Below are 19,161 nucleotides of genomic sequence, written 5' to 3'. Positions count from 1 at the left end.
ATATTTTGGTTCAGTAGAAAAACATCACCATTTCATCTTAGTTACAGTTCTGTTTAGAATGGGACAATATCAAAAATAAATTTTGTGGTCTACTATAATTAATTAATTTATTCATCAAGTGGAAACAATATTTATTTGGAATCAGAAAACTTACAACCAAGTCTTGGCTCTATAACTTACTAGCTTTATGACTTTAGGCAGGAAACATAATCCCTCTGAACCTTAATTTCCTTACTTGTAAAAAAGGTGTAAATCCCAAGGTCTCCTGCAGTTGCAATGTTCTGTGATTTTGTAATATATTTATTTTTGAACATTCTCTGGCTCCTAGTCATTTGTAATTTTCTTTAATCAGTCTGAAACTCTTAGTAACTGCAGTTAAAGAGGTAAAATTTAGTTAAATATTGTTTCTGGAAAGAAAATGGAATCATATAAATAGACCTGCTTGGAAGTACCTTTTCAGGTAATCTGATCATGTCTTCTCAGGCTCTTAAGATTGTTATAGAGATAATCAAAAGAAAGGATATAAAAGAATAAGAATTTATTAAACACCTACTGTGCTTTAAGATAGGGCAATTAGGTAGTGTAGTGGATAGAGTACCATATCTGGAAGCAGAAAGACTCATCTCCCTGAGTTCAAATACAGTCTCAGACAGTAGCTGTGTGTCACTGGGTAAGTCACTTTAACTCTGCCTTAGTTTCTTCATCTGCAAAATGAGCTGGAGAAGGAAATAGCCAATTACTTAGTAGTATCTTTGCCAAGAAAATCCCAAATGTGGTCAGGGGAATCACACATGACTCAAGAATGACAGAACAGCCACAACAACAAAATACTCGAGGATTTATTATGCTAAGCACTTTAAAATATTATCTCATTTGATTTTCACAACAGCCTTGGGAAATAGGTGCCATAGCAGCCTGTCAAAGGGGAGCTTAAAAGATATCACTAAATTACAACATATTCACACTTGACTAGACTATTATGCATATATATATATATATATATATATACACACACATCTATATAAATTAATGTATACATATATACATATATACACACTGTGGAAAGGAAAACTGAATCAAGCTCTGGACTTTCTGCCACTGAGTTGGAGCTAACAGCACTTGGAAGGTTAGAGTGAAATTGATGAACAGCGATGACAGCTGATGGTGGCGGGGAGGGGGTCTTGGAGAGTGACAGTTGCTCTCCAAGGACTTTCTTTTTCCTGGCCCTCGGACTGGAAGGAGCACTCTCTCCCTGTCTCAGGATAGAAGTACTTCTATTCCTGGATATTTCCCAACTGTGTGCTCTATCTGGATTCTTGTGATTGTGTCATTGAACAAAAGGATTGAAAGGGAATGGTTTGAACTATAAGGTCCATCTTTAGGGGCATCAGCCCGAAGAGACAGGCCCAACCAGCTCTGAAAGTCAGAACTTTAATTCATCTTGAGTTAAATAACCCGCAGTCAGATAAAAGGACTATCATTTCAGGGGATATAAAGGAAGCTGAACCTAAGGACAACCATAAAGGGGTCCTTATTGGTCCCCTGCCAGGTGACCTTGGTCTGGGGGGAGGCTTGTTACTATTTTTTTGTGAGTCTGGTCTCTTTATCCAGAGTGTAAATTTATTTGGGTTGGACCATCTGTTTTCTATTTTTCTGGTGCTCCTTTATAATGTTACCTTATACAACATTCACAATAAGCATGCAATAAGCACATGTAACTTAATTTTTTCAAGCCTGGATGATAACATGATTCTCCCCTTCTCATAGGTCCAACATTCCCCCCAAAGGAGAATGGGTTCTTCTTCTACTCTACAGAGTTTTTGATGGCATTTTAAAAGTCCTTATATTTCACTTACTTTTTTCCCTAATGAGGGATGGGGAAAATGGGGCTGGAAATGATTACTTATGCTGACTAATAAACTTATTAAGTTTAGAAAGACATTATTTTTCCCCAGACACTCATTAACTTCTTCTACAAATGCATTTTCTATTCAGGAAAATTAATAAAAAGACAATATTTTATATTTTCATGGTTAACCCAGGTTTGAGTTTAAGTGGTTGATAGCCTTATTTTTCTCCTTTTTTAGGCCTATACTGTATTCAATTTCTTCTCAGAAGAAGAATGCTAACTCCTGTAACTACTTTCAATTATGATTTTTCTTCTCTCTATTTCCCTGCTCTCTTTTTTTTTCCTTCTTAAGATCAAGCATTTTTAAAGCATCTATTATATTTCACATTGATTGCTAGGGCAATAGGAATGCAAATGTAGCAACTTTAAGCTATGACAATCCTTATACCAGTTCCTACTCTCTTACAAACTGGGTTTCCAGAAGTTTACCGTATTTGCCATTTAGGGATATAGGAAACTTCGTTGAGGAATAATGTAGCACATTTTAATTTCATTAAATATTTCCAAATTACTTAAAATTAATTAAATTTTTTTTTTAAATTTTGAGTTCCAAATTTTATCCCTCTCCCATCCCTTGATAAAACAAATAATATATCAATTATACATATGAAGACATGAAAAATGTTGCACATTACAAAAGAAAACACACACAAGTCCAAGAAAAAATTTTTAAAAAGTGAAAAAAGTATGTTTCAATCTGTACTCAGTTAACCAGTTTTCTTTCAGGAAATAGATAACATTTTTCAAAAGGAGTCCTTTCCCCAATTGATAGACATCCCCATAATTTCCAATTCTTTGCCACCACAAAAAACCTGACATAATCTTTTTTTTTTGTACAAATAGGTTCTTTTCCCTTTCTTTAATATCTTTGTGATTTATACCTAGTGGTTGCATTGCTGGGTCAAGGGCATATGCAGTTTTATAGCCCTTTGGGCATAATTCTAAATTATTCTAGAGAATGCTTGGACCAGATCAAAACTCCACTATGATTACACTAGCATTCAGATTTTTTCACATCTACTTTAGCTTTTAACTTTTCCCTTTTCTGTCATGTTAGCCAAACTGATAGTTGTGGAAAAAAAAAATCTGTTTTAATTTGCATATTCCTAATCAAGAGTGAGTTAGAACATTTTTCTGTGTGACTGTTGTTTGATTGTGGAGCAGCTAGATGGCCAATGGATAAGAAAGCAGAACTGAAGTCAGGAAGATTCATCTTGAGTTCAAATCTGACTGCAGACACTTCTTAGCTGTGTGATTCTGGGCAATTTATTTAATCCTGTTAGCCTCATTTTTTTCTCACCTGTAAAATAAGTCAGAGAAGGAAATGGCAAACCACTAGTATATTTGCCAAGAAAACCCCCAAAACAGATCATGAAGAGTTAGACATAACTAAAAAATTACTAAACAACAAAACTGATTGCTTTCATTTCTTCTTTTGAAGACTGTTTATTTATATCTTTTGGTCAATTATCAATTGGGAATGGATTTCATTTTTATAAATTTGGCCCAGTTCTATATATTTGAGAAATGAAGACTTTCTCAGAGAAACTAGCTGTAAATTCTCCCCCTCCCTCATTTCCTCCTTTCTTTCTAATTTTGTCTGTATTAGTTTTGTTATTGCAAAACATTTTAATTTCATGTAATCAAAATTGTTCCCTTTAATTCCTATGATACTGTCTATGTCCTTTTTGTTCACAAAGTCTTCCTTTATCCATAGCTGTAACTCATAAAGTTTTCCATGCTCGAAAGATGTTTTTTCTTTGCCATTGACTCAGACCTCTCTCAGTATGCAGTGCTCCTCATTCCACCATTATTGGTTAACAAACTTTTAGTCTGACATGGGCACTGTACCCCCAGAAACCTAGGCCAACTATTATCAGGGAAACTGCTTTGCCCTTGCATCCTTGTGACTCTTAACCTAGAAACACCCAATGACCCCACCCAGGGTTCTGAGATGTTTACCCTCTTTTGTCCTCTAGATTTAAGGTGGACAAAGAAATGAATCCTTATGCCTCCAGGCAGACCCCAGTCAGATGACCACCTCACCCCACCAAATGCCTGAGGGACTAACATTCTGGTCACATCCACACCAGGACCTAGCATCTAAAGAGTATATAAACCCCAGAACTGATATCATCTGGGGGACAGCCTCTCCATCCATGCTGTCCCCATGGGGGAACAGCCTTTCCTTTCATGCTGTCCTCCCAAGGAACTGCTCCCCATCTTGCTGTTCTACCTTGCTATCCTCCTGGCCACTCTCAACATTACTCTCTAAATTAATAAATCTCTTTTTGTTTTTAAGCTAAGTTTTCGAGTCATTGCATGCTTGCAAAAGGTATCCTTCCCAAACCCCAAAGGGTAACCTTCCTGCCCATAACATTTTTGGTGCTCAACATGTTTGGCTCTCCTGAAAGCTACTTTTGTACTCCAGATTGCCCATGAGGACACAGCTTCTCAGGTAGGAAGGAACCTTTTCTTTGACTCCTGTAACCCCCATCTTTTGGGTGATATCTCTGTGGGAACTCTTTCGTGCTCTCTCTCCAATTGGCCCCAGATCAGTCTGGCCTCTGGAGTTTGGGGTCTACCTATCGGCCTCCCCTTCTATACTGGAAGACGTTTCAATTGTGTGGGACGCCTTGCCGCCTCAGTTTTACACTGAGTGCTTGCCTCAGTGCTAAACTGAGTGCTCTTGGTCGGGCAACCTCTGTGGATGCATAGTTGTTAACCCTCCGGTGTGGAATTGGCCATTCCGAATCTAAATGGGACAGAGATAGAGAGAACCCCGAGATTCCCCTTTGGTGTGTATACTTAAAAATTGGAAAAAAATTGGCACTAAACAGCTTAAAGAAAAAGCAACCAATTTCTTTTTGTAATGTTGACTGGCCACATTGTGTAATGTTGACTGGTTACATTTTTGATAAGCAAGAGGCATGGCCTATTCATGGCAAATCCTTTTTTTCCAGCCTGAGGTCAAGCCAGATGGGGACTAGCCAACCCAATTAAGACAAAGGAAGAAGCATGCTTGCAGGCCTCTCCTGTTGGGAAGTAATCAAGTCTAAGAGCCTGAGAGAAAATTCAGTTGGATTTTTTGTTTGTTTGTTTTCTCTCATGATAAATAGCTGAGCAACATAAAAAAAAAGATGAGGAAATTGGCTTTTTGTTACCCCAAAATTCTAACACCAGGTGGCAATTGGACATATTTTATGGACAGAAGCTCCTTATCTTTTAGCTTTATTCTCTCACCAGGCTCCCTGTTCTCCAAAATCTACTCTTCACTTGGATTTTAAGGCTAGGGCCCGCCAAAAAAAAAAAAAGCCCAGGTGAAGACTGCAGAGAGGAAGAAGGATTGATTCTGAACAGAAAAACTGGTGAGACACCCCTATTTTGGGGATTTTTAAATGTCTTACCCTTTTAAAACTAAAGTTTTTTCAACTTGTAGAACAACCTATTAATTATCTTCTGTTTTGAGGTAAACAGGGAGAGATAAGAAGACCTGATAAATCTTTCCCTGTCTGCTAGCCAGAAGGAAGTAATGCTTAAAATCTGTCTATTAGAGGTATTTATTGGTACTTTATTTCAAAATTGTGATCATGTATTTATATGGGTTTAAAAAATAACATCCTAATTTTAATTTTGTCAGATAGTGAAATTTGTTTGTATAGAAAAGCCACAGATTGGTTTTGTAAAATAGGTTTTTAGCAGTATAGCCTTGAAAAGACTCCATTCCATACTTATCTACCTTTCCATCATAAGAGGTTTAAAGGAAAAAAATTCATTAAAGTGTTTAAATTGACCAAAAATGGGTTTTTGTTTAAAATTGTCAAATGGTTTTCTTCTCAATGGTTTTCATCTCAGTGTATTAAAGTTGGAATAACTTTATTATTACATTTAACTTCTTGGTCTTGAAAACAGATAATCAGCCTGCTTGTCAAAAGGTTTGCTTTAAGGTTTACAGTCCTTAAAAGGTTTCAAAACTCTAAATTTAAAATAGATCCTATAAAACTAAATGCTTTATGAAATTTTTTAAATGTTATGTGAGTTGCTGTTGAAATATGTATTTTAAGTATTGTTTGGATGTAAACAAGCTCATTGTAAACCTGACAATAACATTGATTTTGTTCAATACTCAGTGGTTACCTCAGTTTACCAATTTGTTCTATGAACTGAAACTCATAACTGATGAGTACTATGCTAAAGATACAGTATTTCAATGATCCTTTAAATCAGAATTCTTTGGGTTACCAATTAGCAATTGAAGTGATATCAATAGAATGTTTGTTTGACTTATGATGGTAAAAGCAAGTCAGAGAAGGTGAAGAGTTATGTTGAGTTTGAATTCAGAAAAAAGAGGAACTTTGCTGCTTTAAAGTCCATAAAGCTTGAGTATGTAGATTTGTGAAGGAAGAATGGAAGTTGTATTCTGCCTTTTTAAGCAGAGGGTTTTGAAGAGAAAGAGAGAGAGAGAGACAGAGAGACAGAGAGAGAGAGAAGGTGAAATAAGACAGATAGCTGTTTTGCTCTCATAATTGGATCTTTAACTTAGGGATCATTTCTAGAATTGATGTATGTAGTTTTGGAAAATCAAAATTCCTTAGAGAGATTGCTGACTGGTCTTGTCTTAGTTCCTTCAGATGGTCTAAGGTCAGGATATGATCTAGCCTTGATTTGTATTTACTGTAGAGCTAATGAATTCAGCATTCCTGTTCAGGTTTTATGACTAAATTGTGACAAATTAATTATTGCCAAAATATGTAAGAATAATTGCTATAATGTAGACTCATAGGCTTTAAGGGATCCTTAGAGAGGGCAAATGGTCAGAAAAGCTTGTTTGAGGGTATGGAAATTTGTTTTTGGACTGCTAATAAGCAGAATTTCTCTGAGTTGTTAATGGATGAAACTTGTTCTTTAAGGAAAAGAAGGCCTCTGGCATCCAGTGGCAAGTGCTACAAGGAGAAAGTCCTAGGATGGTTATAGAGAAGGCAGCCCAAGGCTCACCTTGGACTGAATTTTCCTGACCATCTAGACTGCGAATTCTTGAGTGAAACAATAATGGCAGTGCCAGCCTTGCTTGGTACACGAAGCCACTCACTGTGTCCTTTGTGACATAAGATATTTTCCTGTTTGGACCTTCTTCCTTGTGACAGCCCCATAATCAGCACATAATACAAATTGGAAAATTAAAATGGAAAATTAAAGTTTCCATTTCCCCAAACAATCTATCAGGCTAATTGGACATTCTCAAACTGTTAGGGAACAGACTTTGAGAAGTAGGTGAAGTTTATTAATTTATGGCTTGTATTTGCAGCCTTAAGTGAAGTTTGGATCTTGATCTTGGAATAGCTCAGAGCTCTCCTGAATTTTCCCCAGAATCTGGAGTAAAGAAATCCATCTGTAAAATATTGTTACTCAAGTGTTTATAGATGTTATAGTTAATATGTACTTTGCAAAAGGATATTCTTTAACAGAAACATCACATACCAACTCTGCAAACAACTCAGGAGTCCGATTTTCTATTCCTGTCAGAAGATGATTTCTGAAGAAGTCTGTTGGCTAAGATACCCAAATGCAAATGTGTAATGCCAATTGTTATTGTAGTAATTTTCTTTGTTTCTATCCCCCTAGTCTTGGTTTCTACACTTCTATCTTAGGGGCTGACACTCCCCTTGTGATCTGTCTGCCCATCAGGGAAAGCAGTCGCTGGACATCCCTCACATCTTGAAGCAGGTTTCCAGCTACCTAGGACACAGGCATTCACTGAGGACATGTCCCTAAGACCCTGTGCCCACAGCCTTTCTTCCCCTGTTATCTTCAACCCCTTTTACTTTAGTTCTTAACTACCTGGCCATAACTTTCTTTCCTTAAATTTTGGGTCTTCTATGTTTTAAATCATGCATACCCAGCCAGCCGGACATATAATTCTCTGATTTGGCTTGGGGAAGCCTTAGCCAAAGTGGGTGACTCTAACTGTTGGGTTTGTATGAAGCACCCCCAAAGTGGAGAGAACCCCAGGCCTCTAGCCCAAGATCTCAGTGCCTCTGAGGTGTATCCAAGACCTGAGGTTGTATTTGTAACCTTGTCATCTCTAGTTGCTTCTAGGGTAAAAGCACTCATGGGAGTCACCCAGATGCCAGATTCCACCATAACCCCAGCCTGATGCTCTGGACACTGTCTACAGTCAATGCCTCTCTCTCCTAAGGACCTCTCTACACCCATTCTCAGCTCTGAAGAAGTTACAGAAGACAGATGGCTGTTGCGTTTTCCCTTACATATTAGGAGAGGGGGGAGATGACATGGGCACTGTACCCCCAGAAATCCAGGCCAACTATTATCAGGGAAACTCCCTTGCCATTGCATCCTTGTGACTCTTAACCTAGAAACACCCAATGACTCCACCCAGGGTCCTGAGATGTTTACCCTCTTTTGTCCTCTAGATTTAAGGTGGACACAGAAATGAATATGCCTCCAGGCAGACCCCAGTCAGATGACCACCTCACCCCACCAAATGCCTGAGAGACTAACATTCTGGTCACCCTGGACATAGCATCTAAAGAGTAAACCCCAGAACTGATGTCATCTGGGGGACAGCCTCTCCCAAGGAACTGCTCCCCATCTTGCTGTTCCACCTTGCTATCCTCCTGGTCACTCTCAATATTACTCTCTAAATTAATAAATCTCTTTTTTGCTTTAAGCTAAGTTTTCGAGTCATTGCATGCTTGCAAAAGGTATCCTTCCAGAGCCCCAAAGGGTACCTAACCTTCCTGCCCATAACAAGTCAACCTGCCTTAAATAGCTTTTGAAAAAAGGTGTATCCTAAGGTCAGATAACAGTAGTAGTTGGTAGAAAACTCTCTATCCACTCTAGGAAGTTACTATAGGAAGGTCATTCAGGCTTAGAAAACATACCTCCCAAATGAGTAACATAGTTCCTGCTGCTGAAATGTCTTTTCTCACATTTGCAGATGTTTAAGGAGTTCCTTCTAAGCATAGTGAATGTGTCCAGTTAGACGTTGGTTCTGATGTGAACATTATTGCTAGTTGATCTGGAATGCTTTTTAGGAAATGGAAATGAAAAACCATACTATTTGGTCAAAGGGAGAAAGAGAAGAAGACCTGGCCAAGGCTTCTCTTTCTCCTCATGAACATATTATCAAGTTGCATATTTCTTTTTCTGGAAATGCTTCCATTCCAACCAAATCAATGCTTTTATACAGGATCAAATGACAATATAAAACTGCACAATCATTTGGTTCAGACTTTTTGACTGATATCATTTAATTTAATCAAAGTATATTTTCATACTTTATGGTATTTTATTCATACTTTATGGTTTTTAGATGAATTGAGATATATTCTCAACTAGTGAAGGTATGAAGCTAAAATGGAACTAGGATTGGTTTCAGCCACAACCTTCTACTGTTTCCTCACTTTTTAGTAATTGCCATTCTCAGGAAATATTCTGAAAAGTAATTGGCAAATGTCAAATCCTGAAAAGTTCTTTAGTGACTTGAAAAGAGTCTTCATTTACTTTTTGAATATCTTCCACATTGTACTGAAGAGTTTAGGAAATATTTATATAGCTTGATTCATAATCAGATCCAGAACTTTGCATATTTATAATACTTCTAAATACACCAGAACAACTTAAATAAATGCCATTTTTACACAGTCCTAATAGGTTCCCATTTATTTTGTTGCTTTCAAATTCACCAACCCCCCAAAATAAACAAAATGAAAGAGAAAAAAAATGAAACCTTCCTTTTTGGGTAGGAAAGTTAGTCTCTTTCTAAAATCTATGAATCCTGTGGGACTCTCCCCACAACTAGGAGCTTTGGGTTGCCTGGAAGTCAATTCTTCACTATTTGGCTGGTAAACCAATCAAATTTGGCTTAATGTTTGTGCAGCAATAATAATCTTCTGGTTCCAGGGTCTTTGTCAATTTTCTCTTTCATAGAAGGGACCCTATATTCTGAACTCAGATACTGAGATGGATGACAACACTTGCATTTGATCCAGGGGGCTTGGACTGTTTTGTGCTATCCCTTTCCATTTTAGGGGAATCCTCTACTTTGGAATCACATGTATAGACCAAATTTTATCATTGACCAAGTTTAGGAAAAAGAAAATCAAGCTAATTAAAAAAGGAAACCTTAGTTCCATAATCATAGATGAGAAACCAAACTGTCCTGTGTGAAAATTCTTCCATGATTCCCATATCTTGTCATCCAGTTGGTGTCTGAGCAAAATTTTCTAGATGTCTGTCTTTGAGACATGGTGAGAGGAAAAGACTTCCATCAATAAATTAATCCCTTGACACATGGACTATTTAAGTAGGAACCCATTTTCCCTTGACATCTGTATGTACTTGTTGAAAAGTCAGATGCCTGGAAGGATGTTCCAACTGTTTTTTTTTTTGGTAACACCTTAATTAATGATCTTTTCTAAAAACCATTTAAGGATGACTAATTATATGAATCTCCGCTAGTAATATTGGAGGGAAACACAGTGGGAGATTGTACTATTACTCTAAACTTCTAGAACAGTGAGAGTAAGAAGTTACCAAATTCTGGAGACTCCAAATATCTTTGAGAATATGAGTTGGCATGAGGATTCTCAGAGTTTATATGGGCTACATAGATAGAAAATGGAACAGGGACTTATATTCTCTTGGAGAGAGGGAAGAAAAATATGCATATGTGGTTATAAAGAATATACATTTGGTAGAACTAGGAATGGTCCTTTAGAACCCTGTATAACCTTAATAAAAGAAACCTTTATCTTCTGTCTTAGAATCAATACTGTGGATTGGTCCCAAGGCAGGAGAGTGGAAATGGTTAGGCAATGGGGGGTTAAGTGACTTGCCCAGGGTCACATAGCTGGGGAGTATCTGAGGTCTGATTTGAGTCCTGGACCTCCCATCTCTGGCTCTCTATCCATTGAGCCACCTAGTTGCCCCTCACTATAACCTTTGCACAATTCCTCCACCACACAGTTATTTGCATGGTATTAAAATATATAGAGTATTTAACTATTGAATTGAATTAAATACCTCAGAAAAGATTCAGTGTTTTAAAAAATAATACTTTTAAATTCCCTCTCCTCTAGCTATTCATTAGATTCATTCTTCACAATAAGTTATATATTCTTATGTAAGAGATTGAAATATATTCTTTACATTTTCAACTTGGATTTCAGACTTCTGAGGGGTCTCCTGAACTGTATTGAAGAAATTTCTATCTTTGTTAATCTGCATAAATTCTAATTTGTATGGCAATATAATTAAATTAGAAGAGTTGTCAAATATTTCTCCCTTTCAGTTTAACTAATAAGTATATTCACAGCTTTTCCCTTCATATAAAGAAGTTATGAATGGATAACTCGGTATTTTTGCCTTCATTTTCTCTAAAAAGTCACAGTGTGAGAGCATAACAAAACAAAAAGAAGCAATGTGACATTTGCACATTGTGGGAAATTATTAAAAATGAATAATCATATTTGTGAAAATCTCCATCAAATTCCATTTTGAAATATTACCTATATAGCTTCAGTAGATTCAAACATGAGCCAAAGATTCACTGTTTTTGTTTCATTCATCATTTTAACAAGCATTTATTAAGGGAATACTATATGCTAGGCAGTGTGCCAATGCTTGGGAATCTTCAGCAGACTTGTACTATCAAGGATTCATATTTTTTATTTCCTTTTTTTTCTTACAGCAGTACAGTCTATAAAATGATCTTCAAAATGTTTTAGTCTTCTCCAATTCTACTATGCATTCCCTGACTCATTCTAAATTTCACTGATTGACAAATACATGATTGTATTTACCTCTAGCTTTTCATCCTCTACTTACTTCTCAATCTCTTATAATCTGGCTTTTGACTTTCCTTCCCTTCTTCTAAAACTCTGTTTAAAATGAAGAAGCTGTTAATTGCTAATTGGTGAGTACTTCTCTGTCCTTTTTTTTTTCTCAAACTTTTTTATGCTTTTGATTCATTTTTCATTTTATTCATTCATTCATTATTCATTTGATTTCATTCATTTATTATTCCATGTAGGTTTTCTATCTTCTGGTTCTCTTCTTACCAATAGGATTATTCTTTTTTGGTATACTTTCCATGTCCCATACATTAGCTATAAGTATCTCCTAGAACTCTTTACTGGACCCTCTTCTCATTTTTATGTTCTTTAGCTTTCCTCAGTGATCCAACTCTGCTCCTATGAGTTTAACTATTATTTAATATGTGAATAACTCCACAATCTATGTAATTAATTTCTCTCTAGGATTGCAGTCTGGACACTCAAGGGGTCCATTAGAATCTCCAACTCAACATGTCTAAAATAGTGATTGTTATCTTACCTCTAGGATATATTCCTTTTTAAGTTTCCCCATTTCTTTTTAGGGTTCCACTTTCCTTTTATTTACTAAATTTTTTAGCCTTGGAGTCATCAATCCCTCAATTCTCATATTCAGTTTTTTGTCAACTCACTTTTCCGAACTTTTTATACATCATTCCCCTCCCAGATTACATAATCCAGCTAGATATAATATATATAATCCTCACATGCATTCCTTCTCTCTTGATGCTTAATAAATGTTTCATAATACTTTGCATATTTATATTTATAAACAATAATACCCTGAGATATGGCCATTCTGGTTATGAGGAAACTTTATGAAAAGTTTCATATAAAATCACTGCATTTGTTCTTATTGTCTTGTTCTTGACTTGTTGACATTTGTTCTTGAAGACTGATTTGATTGAATGCTCATGAAATTATTTTCAAAGTTTTTCAGTTGGCTTTTATTGTGTTAAATTATCCTCAAAGAATACTCATTGTTTGCTTTTTTAATAATAGTGATAATTTCATACATCATGTTCCTTAGAAAGAAAAATTTAAAGTGTCTATGCTATCTCTCTCACCTCATCTTCTATACTTTCTAAATGGTATCAATTTGTTCCAGTGATTTTAGCATCTGTATTTTTTTGGGGGGGTGCATTAAATTTGTCTCATTGCAATTTAGCAACGACAATTTTTCTTTTGGTAACTAACCTTTTTAACCCTTTTTTTCAGAAAAGAACTATTCTCATATATTAGAGTTTCATGGGAAGTGACTAAACTTGTTTATGTTCAAGTTATTTCTCCCAATATAATACAAATTACTTGAGGGCAAGAACTTTCATTTTTTTTCCCTTTTAATCCAGAACTCCTTAGGTGGGACAGATAAATGTCCCCCCCCCCCCCCAGCTTTCCTAGCTTGAGAAATGCATTTGATTCACCACTGCCTTCTGGTTGGTCTTCTTGCTTCTATTCTCTCTCACTTTTAATCCATCTTCCACAAATTGTCCAAATAATCTTATAGTATAGTTCTAATTATGTCATTCACTTGCTCAGAAATCTTGAGTGATTTCCTATTGTCTTGAGAATAAAATGCAAAATCTTTAGTGTTAGTTTAACTTTAATTTTCTAAACAATTTGTCACCAGCTTGCATTTCTAAACTAATTTCAAGTTATTCCTATGTATGAATTCCATGCTTCAGTTATACTGGTTTAATCTCACTATTCTTAAAACTTGACATTATATCTATTTCCCTATGCCTATAAGCCATTGCCAATATAGATTGGTCTTTGCTTTCTTTCTGTCATTAGTGCTCTACTACTGCTTTTTGTTTTATTCTTTTTTTCCCTTTGTAGTATTTTTATATAATATTTTATTTCTCCAATTACATGTAATAACAATCTTTTACATGTTTTCTGAAATTATAACATCCAAACTTCATCCCTCCCTCCCTTCCATCTTCCACTCCTGAGATAGTAAGCAATTTGATCTAGGTTATGTAAGATTTAAAATTAGGTTTGACTAAATATGAGTGTTATAAAAGTAAAGTTGTGGTTGCTATTTATAAAATATTAACCCTCAAGTCAGAAAAACTGTTAGCAGCTTTAATTTACAACTGGGTAGAGATATGGAATATAAGAAAGAAGTAGGAAAAAAAGTTGTGTAGCTATAGATACCCTAATCTTAGGTGGTTAATGCAGATCTGAAAGCAAGTCTCACCAGAATCCAATGTCCTAATTAGGAAGCTGAAATCCAAAGAGCAAGAAGATACTGAAAAACCAGTGGGAGCCTTCAGCACACTCAAGGCTAAGACCACTGAAAATCTCACCAGAGCTCACACTGAAGAGAGTGTCCCATCAAAGCACCAATGGAAAGAGGGTCTCCTTGACAAAGAACCAAGGAAGCAAAGAGAGAATCTTGTCCTTTGGTCTCACCTTTTATAGTCTTTTTTCCATGTCACATCCAATCTCTCTCCCACTTCACAGGAACCAATCACAGCCTCTCCATTTGCCTACCACTGCTCAAGGTTGCCTTTGGGGGTGTGAACTAGTAAGTGACTTGTGAGCTCTCTTACTTAATGGTTAGTTAGGTACTAAGTAGGGGTACTTTAAGTTCTTGATTTGATTAAGTTAAAGTTTTCTGATTGATTACAAATTAAAAATAAACTAAGAGAGTCTAATACTCTCTTCCCAGCTATACATGTATGCAAAACATATTTCCATATTGGTCATGCTATGAAAGAATACTCATAAAAATAAAAACACTGCAAGTAAAGTGAAAATAGTATAATTTGATCTGCATTCAGACTCCATTACTTTTTTCCCTGGAAGTGAATAACATTCATTGTCAAGTGTCTTTCAGAATTGTTTTGGACCATTGTGTTGCTCAGAATAGGTAAGCCTTTCACAGATGATCATTGTTCAATATGACTATTAATGTGTACAGTGTTTTCCTAGTTCTCCACAGGGAAGGACTTCAGGGGTTTGCATTGCAGAATTACTGGGAGGACTCTATTTGGTACACCTGAAAGCAATCATAACCTGAAGTTTCAACTGGGGTTAACCCTGGATTATGGAAATTGGAAAACCCAAATAAGGTCTAAGAAATAACAAACACAAAAAAATTCTGAAATCTGAGGCATCACCCCTTACTCCCTAGGACCAGAGCCCAAATCAGACATAAAACTAATAGTGAAGCCTATTGGTTTGATTGCTAATATTTGGAAAAAAAAATGAGTATGCTAAAAAGAAAGCACCCAACTTTAGATAGCTATTATGGGGACAGAGAAGATAGTTCAAAGAGGACAGTGAAGTTATAATACTCCCTTCTAAAAAAGCAAAGAAAATACCAAAAAAAATGGTCAGAAGTCCAAAAAGAGCTTTTGGAAGAGCTTGAAAATGATTTCAAAAATCAAATGAGAGAGATTGTGGTGAAACAAGAAGAAAGGAAGAAAATGCAAGAAAATCTAGAAATTATGCAAGAAAGATTACCCAAATAGAAAAAGAGATCCATAAACTCACAGAAGAAAAGAATTTATTAAGAATTAGAATTGGACAAGGAGAAGCTAATGGCAATAAAAAAAAACAAACAAAATCAAAAGAATTAAACAATAGAATAGAATATGAAACATCTTATTATAGAAAAAAAAAAACTAACCTGAAAAATAGCCCCAGGAGATACAATATAAGAATTGTCAGACTACCAGAAAGTTAGGATAAAAATTTTTTAGACATCATACTCCAAGAACCCATTTAGGAAAATTGCCCAGAAGTTCTAAAACTAGAGAGCAATATATAAATTGTAAGGATCTATTGATCACTACAAAAAAAAGATCCCAAGATGAAAATGCACAGGAACATCATTGCTAACTTCCATAACTCCCAGGTTTAGGAGATAATACTACAAACAACAAGAAAAAATGATTTAAATACTGTAGAGCAACAGTCAGAAAAACATAAGACTAAGAAACTTCAACATTAGGAGAACAAAGGGCATGGAACAATATTTTGAAGAACAGAGGACCTGGGTTTACAATCAAAGAATAATATATTCAGCAAAGCTTATAAAATCACACAAGGGAAAAACTGATATTTAATGAACTAAATAATTCTCAACTACTCTTGGGGGAGAAAACCAGAATTTAGTAGAAAATTCAATCTATAAGAATCATAAGAAGGTAAACATGAAAGCCTATATGCACCAAATCTTACAGTACCCAAATTTTTAAAGGAAAAGCTAAATAAGTTACAGATAGAAATAGATAACATATCAATAATCAGACTGAGCTTGAAAAGCCAGTGTGGGAAGTACATTCACTCACTTTACTATTCTTTGAGCTTGTGAAAGAAGCCCTCTCTCATTTTATCTATGCAAGCCAACTCTGGCAAGTGGTGAATACCATGGCTGGGAATTCAGGAATTGGGTCTCTTGGGCTCCTGTCCTTTCCTGAACTCAAGCCTACTCCTTAACTGGCCTTAATTTGTCTGACTGAACAATGAAGGTACCTAGGCTCCCTGGCCCCCACTTGTGAAATGGATCAAGGCCCATGGAGAATCCAGGAGTTGATGGAGTAGAAGTAACTTGACAGGAGACTTTTTGAGTAAGGTAGACTGAAAACCTTATTTCTCTTTTTCTTTCTCTTTACTAATAAATACTTATAAATTTAGTATAAAGTCTCCAAGATTAATTTTTATTCATAACATATGGAAACACAAAGTAAAAATTAATTGGAGACTAAGTAACTTAATCTTAAAAAATAACTGGGCTAAAGTAGAAACAATAACTTCATTAGGGAGAATGATAATAATGAGATAATATACCAAAACCTGTGAGATAGAGCAGAAGCAATAATTAGAAGAAAATTTATATTTTTAAATTCTCTATTAATAAAGTAGGGAAAGAATGGATTAATGAATTTGGAATGCAATTAAAAATATTAGAAAAGCATCAAATTTAAAATCCCCAACTAAACACCAAATTGAAAATCCTAAAAATTACAGGCAAGATCAATACAATTGATTGTAAGAAAACCATTGAATTAATAAATAAATCTAGGAGTTGGTTTTATGAAAAAAAAAGAAACAAAATATATCCTCATTGGTTAATGTGATTTTAAAAAGTGGGAAGAAAACAAAATCATTATTAATGATTTATTGATAAGTATTAATTAATTAAAATAAAATGATTAATCATAATTAATTAACCAAATCAGTATTAAAGATGAAAGAGTTAATATACCACCAATGAAGATAAATTAAATCAATTAGGAGTTATTTAAATCAATTATATGATAACAGATTTAACATAAGAGAAATTGAAGAACAATTACAAAAGTATAAACTGTCTCCATTATCACAGGAGCAAATAAAACCTCTAAATGAATTTATTTTAGAAAAGAGAAATTGAACAGGCCATAAATGAACTTCCCATAAAAAGGCATTAGGTCCAGACGGATTTGTGAGAGAATTCTACTGAACATTTAAAGATTGACTAATTGCAATATTAAATAAATTATTTGAAATAATAGGTGAACAAGGAGTTTCACCAAACTCTTTTTATGAAACAAATATAGCATTTAGTTTTAAGCCAGGAAGAGCAAAAACAGAGAAAGAAAATTGTAGACTAATTTCATTAATGAATATGGATACAAAAATCTCAAGTAAAATACTAACTAGGAGACGACATTAATATCTGACAAAGATTATGCTTTGTGACCAAATAGTATTAAAACCAGGAATTCAAGGGTGGTCCAATATAAGGAAAACTATCAACATAATTGATTATGTTAATAATAAAAAATTAAAAATCATATGATTATATTAATAGATTCAGAAAAAACCTTTGACAAAATACAACACTCCTTTCTATTAAAAATGCTTAAAATCATAAGTATAGAGTTTTTCTTAAAATAATATGGAGAATCTATCTAAAATCATCAGCAAATATTATTTGGAACAGAGATGAGCTAGCCACCTTTCCATTAAGGTCAAGAGTAAAACAAAGATGCCTATTATTATCAATATTATTTAACATTAATATCCTGCTAGTAAAAGCAATGAGAAGAAAAAGAAATTGAAGGAATAGGCAAACAGGTAATAAAACTATTTTTTTTAATTTTAATTTTTTTTTGCAGATGATATAATGGTATCTGTGGGAAATCACAGAGATTCAATCAAAAAAGTTAGTTGAAACCATCAATAATTTTAGTAAAGTAGCAGGATATAAAATAAAACTTCATAAATCATCAGTATTTTTATATATCACCAACAAAGTCTTCAAGGGAGAGATAAAAAGCAATATTCCATTCAAAATAATTACAGATAGGATAAAATACCTGGAACTTGCCAAAAAATCCCCAAGAAGTACATGAATATAAGTACAAAAAACTTCTTACACAAATAAAATCAGATCTAAATAATTGGAGAAATATTAGTTGTTCATGGATGGACAGAACCAATATAATTAAAACAATAATCCTACCTAAATTAAACTACTTATTCAATGCCATCCCAGTCAAATGACTGAAAAATTATCTTATTGAACTAGAAAAAATTATAGAAAAATTCATTTAGGAGAACTAAGGATCAAAATTATCCAAAAAATTATTCAAAAATTAATAAAGGAAGGAGGTCTAGCAGTACCAGATTTTAAACTGAATTATAAAGCAGTAATTATCATAACTATCTAGGATTAGCTAAGAAATGGAAAGGAAGATCAATGGAACAGAACAGATATACAACAAACAGTAGTAAAATATTATAGCGACCTTGTATCTGACAAAAGTATAGATCCAGGCCATTGGCATAAGAAATCACTTTTGAAAAATCTGCTGATATAACTGTATGCTAGTTTGGCAGAGACTAGGTATAGACCAATATCTTACTATATTCACTAACATAAGTTCAAAATGCATATGAGATTTAGACATAAAAGAAGATATTATAAGCAAATTAGAACAGGAAATGTTACCTTTCAGATTTATGAATAGGAGAGGAATTTATGAGTTAAGAAGAGATGGAGAGCATGCTACCACAATTAGAATGTGGAAAGATTCTCATAGACAGTTTCTCAGATATAGTTCTCACATATAAAATATGAAGATAATTTTGTCAAATTCATGGGAATAAGATCCAATTGATAAATAGCAAAAGATATTAACACAGTTTTTGGATAAAGAAACCAAAGCTGTATATAGGTACATGAAAAAATGCTCTAAATCACTACAGATCAGTGAACTGTAAATCAAAACAATTCTGAGGTATCATCTCACACTCATCAAATTTCCCAAGATGACAAATAGCAAAATGACAAATGTTGAAGGGGATGTAGAAAAGCTGAGATTCCAATGCACTGCTGGTGGAATTGTGAGCTGATCTAATCATTTTGGAGATCAATTTTGAAATAAACCCAGAGAG

This window comes from Monodelphis domestica, chromosome 3 (genome assembly GCF_027887165.1).
Source record: "Monodelphis domestica isolate mMonDom1 chromosome 3, mMonDom1.pri, whole genome shotgun sequence".
Lineage (NCBI taxonomy): Eukaryota > Metazoa > Chordata > Mammalia > Didelphimorphia > Didelphidae > Monodelphis > Monodelphis domestica.
Note: the sequence above shows the minus strand (reverse complement) of the source record.